Below are 6,232 nucleotides of genomic sequence, written 5' to 3' on the forward strand. Positions count from 1 at the left end.
TTTCTGTCACTTAGACAAGTCAAGCTTGTTCCTGCCCCAGGGCCTTTGCACTTCCTCTTCCTTAAACCTGAAAGAATGTTTCCCCAGATTCTGTTTGATGGGCTCCTTCTCCTCTGCCAGATCTTGGCACAAATGTCGCCTCCTTGGAGAGGCCTGCCCTGACTGCCCTATCTGAGGTGGTGCCCCCGCCCCAGGCACTCTCTGTGTTTTATAACCTGTTTTACTTCCCTCATAGTCCCTACTATACCTGCAATTATTTTATTTATTGCCCAGTTCTTCCCATGGGAGGGTCAGCTCCACGAGGGCAGAGGCTGGCTTTGCGTTGCTCACAGCTCTGCCCCCAGCACCTAGTACCATGCCTGGCACAGAACAGTGCCAAATAAATATTCAGATAAATAAAGAAATGGAGATTTTGGTGAGGTTCTCTGTGTTCTACAGAGTGAGAGAAGGCTGAGAATAGAGAGCAAGCTCCACACAGGGCTTCCCACCCCAGGGGCCTCTGAAAGGACATCTGTGCAGAGAGATGAGATGAAGGCCACACTATCGGGGAGCTGACCTGGGAACTGTGACTTTCACGGGACCGGCGGACAAATATCGACTTCCACCTCCATCTCCTCACCTGCTAAATCCCACATCTTGTAATAGCCAGGGTGGCTGCAGTGACATGTGTTGGGCAGCTGCTTTGTGCTCATGTTATATGATACTTAATTCATGGACTTTAAAGTTACTTGCTGGGTGTCCCTAGGCAAGTAACTCAACCCTTCTATGCCTCGGTTTCCCCATCTATAAAATGGACATGAAGGATTAAATGAGTTAAGGCAGAATGCTGAGTCCAGAGCCTGGCACATGGTGTGTACTGACTGGAACACATCATTCACAGTGAAAACCATTATTAGATTATTATCAGCACCACTGCAGCTGGGTCCCGTGTCAGGCACTCCGTAGCATCTCCGTCAATCTCCCCAACAACCCTCTCACACAGGTACTACTATTATCTCCATTTAAAAACTGAGAACAGGGCTTCCCTGCTGGTGCAGTGGTTAAGAATCTGCCTGCCAATGCAGGGGACACGGGTTCGAGCCCCGGCCCGGGAAGATCCCACATGCTGCGGAGCAACTAAGCCCGTGCACCACAACTACTGAGCCTGTGCTCTAGAGCCTGTGAGCCACAACTACTGAGCCTGCATGTCACAACTACTGAAGCCCGCGTGCCTAGAGCCAGTGCTCCACAACAAGAGAAGCCACCACAATGAGAAGCCCTCGCACAGTAATTTAGAGTAGTCCCCGCTCACCGCAACTAGAGAAAGCCCAGGCGCGGCAACAAAGACCCAACGCAGCCAAAAATAAAAGCAAACAAATAAATTAATTAAAAAAACAAAACAAAACTGAGAACAACTGAGGCATAATCACTGTCCTAAGGTCACCTGGAGAGAAAACAGCAGGGACAGTGTTTGACCTCTTTTCTCCCTGACAGCTTGGTGAGGGCCTCTCACCACTGAACTCATGTTTCCCAGATTCTCATATTCAGGGGCCATAGCCCCAATTTCTGCCGGCTCTGCACAACCCTTCCGCTATCATTTGGTTCACATGCTCCTTTAAATAGCCTCATTTAAAAATAAAGACATAAACACATGGTTTTGAAAAAGACGAAACACATGGTTTTGAAAAAGACGACTTTCTATCCAAGAATAAATGGAAAAGCAGCGTCCCTTTCCTGTAGAACTAATCACACAAATAAAGTCAAACAGAGCAGAAACTGTGTTACTCCATCCGTCTAAAAGCTTCTAGTTCACATTTAAGGCTCTGAGCTGAGCTCTGGGCTGGCAGCTCTCATACGTGCACTGTCTCTCTGTTTAAGGGAAATTAGCAGGTGTTGAAAGGCAACGAGGCACATTAGCACCATCCACAGACTTTCTGCTGGAGGTAATGGGATGCTTGAGAGGGTTGAAAAGGAGACATGCCCTAGACTCTAATGGGTCCCTGAATTATCCCAAATCATGGGAGGGGGGGGATCCTTGAATCATGTTGTTTATCAGTCCATGTCTCCCTACCTCGGGAAACACACTGGGATGCTTTGTGCTTTGCAACTGAAACCGTGAGCTTGACTGACACTCCAGCCAGCCCATTCATAAAACAAACTTCCCAATCGAAAAATAGGCAGAAGACCTAAATAGACATTTCTCTAAAGAAGACAAACCGATGGCCAATAAGCACATGAAAAGATGCTCCACATCACTAATTATTAGAGAAATGCAAATCAAAACTACAATGAGGTATCACCTCACACTGGTCAGAATGGCCATCATCAAAATTCGACAAATAATAAATGCTGGAGAGGGTGTGGAGAAAACAGAATCCTCCTACACTGTTGGTGGGAATGTAAATTGGTGAACAGTATGGAGTTTCCTTAAAAAAACGAAAATAGAACTACCATATGACCCAGCAATCCCACTCCTGGGCATATATCTGGAAAAGATGAAAACTCTAATTCAAAAAGATACATGCACCCCAATGTTCACTGCAGCACTGTTTACAATAGCCAAGCCATGGAAACAACCTAAATGTCCATCACAGATGAATGGATAAAGAAGATTTGGAATATAAACACAACGGAGTACTACTCAGCCATAAAAAGGAACGAAACATTGCCATTTGCAGCAACATGGATGGACCTAGAGATTATCATACTAAGTGAAGTAAGTCAGAAAGAGAAAGGCAAATATCATATGATAGCACATGTGGAACCTAAAAAATGGATACAAATGAACTCATTTACAAAACAGAAATAGACTCACAGACAGAAAACTTATGGTTACCCAAGGGAAAAGGGGAGGGGCGAGGGATAAATTAGGAGTATAGAATTAACAGATACACATCACTATATATAAAGTAGATAAACAACAAGGATTTACTGTATAGTACAGGGAACTATATTCAGTATCTTGTAATAACCTATAATGGAAAAGAATCCGAAGCTGTACACCTGAAACTAACACAAAATTGTAAACCAACTACAGTTAAATTAAAAAAATATATACATTCATGTTCCTTCAGATAGACATCGAGTGATAAAATAATAGCGAATTTCTGACAGATGCCCTACAAACAGCAACTCTCTTATACCAGAAATAGTAACAGCAAATGCTTATTGAGGGCCTGCAACGCTCCAGTCCCTGCTCTAAGCGTTTTATGTATTGATATATCAACTTGTCTAATCCGCATATCCACCCATCGATATTATACCCATTTTATGGATGAGGAAGCCGAGCCACAGAGAATTAAAAGCACTTTCCCATGATCACATGGGCAAATAAGGGGCAGAGACTGGGTTCAAACCCACTCTGGCTTGAGCCAGCTGCTCAACCAGAACCTCCTGGAAGCAGATCTCCAGGTAAGTTCTTAAGAGTCTCCCAACCTCAGTTTCCTCATTTGCCTCTGAAACAGTAGGAGGCCAGGTGCCCTTGGAGGGCCTTTTTGGCTCTGGGCCTGTGATGCGGAGGCATGGGGGGCCGGGCCAGATCGTGGGTGGAGCTGGGGGATATGGTTGACTGGACTCTGCCTGGCACCCATGTTGGTCTTCTTAGCAATGCTTCCCTCCATTCCCAGGCAGCTGTAACCCTTCAGCCAGGATGCTGCTCCTCTGGATGGAAGTCAAATCTCCATGACCAGAGACTGGAGAATAATAGGAGCTAATTATTTCATCAGCTCAAGTCATCAGTAGGTCGATTTTTGATGAATTCCCCCAGCTCCCACTTTCCCTGGACTTGTGCCAGCCCCTCTCTGTATGCTGGAGAAATCAATTAAAAATGACACAAGGGATTCTGCCTCCATTTTCCTCCTTCTTAGTAAAGATTCAAGGTGGCTGAACCGAGAGAGTATCTGGTGAATCTGTGCAGCGCTAGCTGAGCGATGCTCTGTCCATCCTGCGGACACCACCACTTATTCCCACCAGCTTGATGAAAGGTCCATCCTGCTCCTCTCTTCGTCCTGTGTCTTTCTCACAGACCTTGGCAAAGCCCTCCCAGCCCAGAAAGACATCACTGGAAACGCCTAGTATCCTGAGCATTCAGAAACATCACTCCTGCTTCTGGATTTATCTGACCTGCAGAGAGGAGTGGGTCTCAGGCTGACTGTGCACCACAGCTTTGGGGAAACGCCTGGGACCTCACCCAGGCCTGTCCAGAGAGATCCAGATGGCTGTCTTCCTCTGAGGAGCCCCAAATCCAACAAGAGTAGCTGAGAGGAGTTTGGGAGTGATCAGGCAGCCCAGGGAGAGGGAGTGGGAGAGGAAGAAGTGGTCAGAACAAGGCATTGATCAGACGGGAGAAGTTCCCTGGGAGGTGAGAAGAAAGGAAATTGTGGGATGTGAAGATGCCCTGTGCTGGGGCCAGAGCCCCTGCACCAGACCTGTGGACCTTCCTAGGTGGTCTAGAGAGCCAGACCATTTATGTCTTCCTTCATTTACTTTACAAATATGTATTTAGGGCCTACTGTGTCATAGGGTTAGGTAATAGGATAATCCTGCCTGGATTATAACAGCCTCCTAATTGATTTCCCTGCTTCTACCTTCACCTCCTTCTATCAAGCAGGCAGAAGGATCCTGTTAAAACAAAAGTAAGAGTCTGTCTTCCTCTACTGAAAAGTCCGGAAGGGCTCCCATCGAATGCCGAATAAAAACCTCCAAACCCTCCAAAGGACCTACAAGACCCTACGCAGTCTGCCCATCCCTTCCTGACCTCATCACCTTCCACTTTCCCCCTTGCCCACTTGGCTCTGGCCACACGGTGTCTGTGCTGCTCCTTGCACATGCCAGGCATGTCCCCACCCCAGGGCCTTCGCACGTGCTGTTCCCTCTGCCTGGAGCCTTCATCCAGATCTCTTCACGGCCCTTTCGTCACCTCCTTCAGGTCTTTGCTCAAATTTCGCCTTTGCAGGTTAAAACGGAAATCTCTTTCCTCCCCAGTAGCACCTGCCACCTCTGACAGCTAAATATTTTACTTGTTTCTTTGTTGGTCTCCCCCACTAGAAAGTCAGTTCATAATCTGAGGGTATGGATTTTTGTCAGCTTTGTTCACATCTGTATCCCAACACCTAAAACAGTGCTTCGGACATAGCAGACATTGACAATACTACTGACTTGGCAAAGAATTTTCTCTCTCCTGGTAACAGTACTCGTACTCCAGCCCTGCATGGAGGCACTGACAACTCCTTTTCTTCTGCTTACCTGCAGTGTGAGTGCAGGACAGAACACGTGACCCAAGTGTAGCCAATCAGCACATCTCATCTCTCTAGCTCCAGTGATTGGCCCAGAGACAGACATGTGACCCAAGTCTGGCCAATGAGAGAGAAGTAAGAAACAGTTGGGTGGGTACTGGGAAGGGGCAAGCCCAGCCCAGCTACCAATGGGCCCCTGAGAGAGGATGCTCCTGACACTGGACTGAAGCAAGTTCCACCTTGTAGCCAGTTACAGGCTCAAACAAGTGCCCTTTGTTGCTGAAGCTAATCTGAATTGGGGTTGTTATTTGCAACAGGAAATGCCCAGACCAACACAGTTAATACCCTACAAGACTAATGAAGAAATAACTAAAATTTATATGATGTGCTTATCACGGACCCTGGGCACTTTTCTAAATTCTAAGCACTTTTCCTGGGTCAACTCAGGTCATCCTACAACAACATGGTGAGTTAGGATGCTCCATTTGCGGGTGAGGAAGCTGAGGCATGGGGAGGTTCGAGAATTTCCCCAAGGTTGCGCTGCTTGGGTGCTGAATATCGTCGCTTGGATGGACCACATCCATGGGCTCTGTGCTCTCTGGCTCCTGGCTGGATTTGGCTCAAGGAGACACTGCCCAGGGAAGGCAGTAATGGGAAGATAGAGCGGCCTGGGTACTTTCCAGGTGCCTTCTCTGCCCAGTTGCTAGGAACCGACCACATCCCTTTATTGCTCTACTGAAGGCCACAGCTCCTGGGGGTGGCCCTTGCCAGGCTCCAGCAAATGCTCCCCACTGTTCCCAGCCCGAGAGATCTGTACTATTCATTTTCTTACACTCTGCTCCTATCTTTGTTGGAGGCGCCATCTGTTTCCTGCAGGGCATCTATACTGATAAAGCAAGCGGATAGCATGCCCGAGATGTGCACCCAGATATTCTGATCCCACGAGTCCTCTTTTGACTCCCATGCCTACTTGGAAACTGAGAAATGATACAAGCGGCTGAGGTTAAGTGTGTGGTACG

Source organism: Hyperoodon ampullatus, assembly GCF_949752795.1.
Source record: "Hyperoodon ampullatus genome assembly, chromosome: 14".
Taxonomy (NCBI): Eukaryota; Metazoa; Chordata; class Mammalia; order Artiodactyla; family Ziphiidae; genus Hyperoodon; species Hyperoodon ampullatus.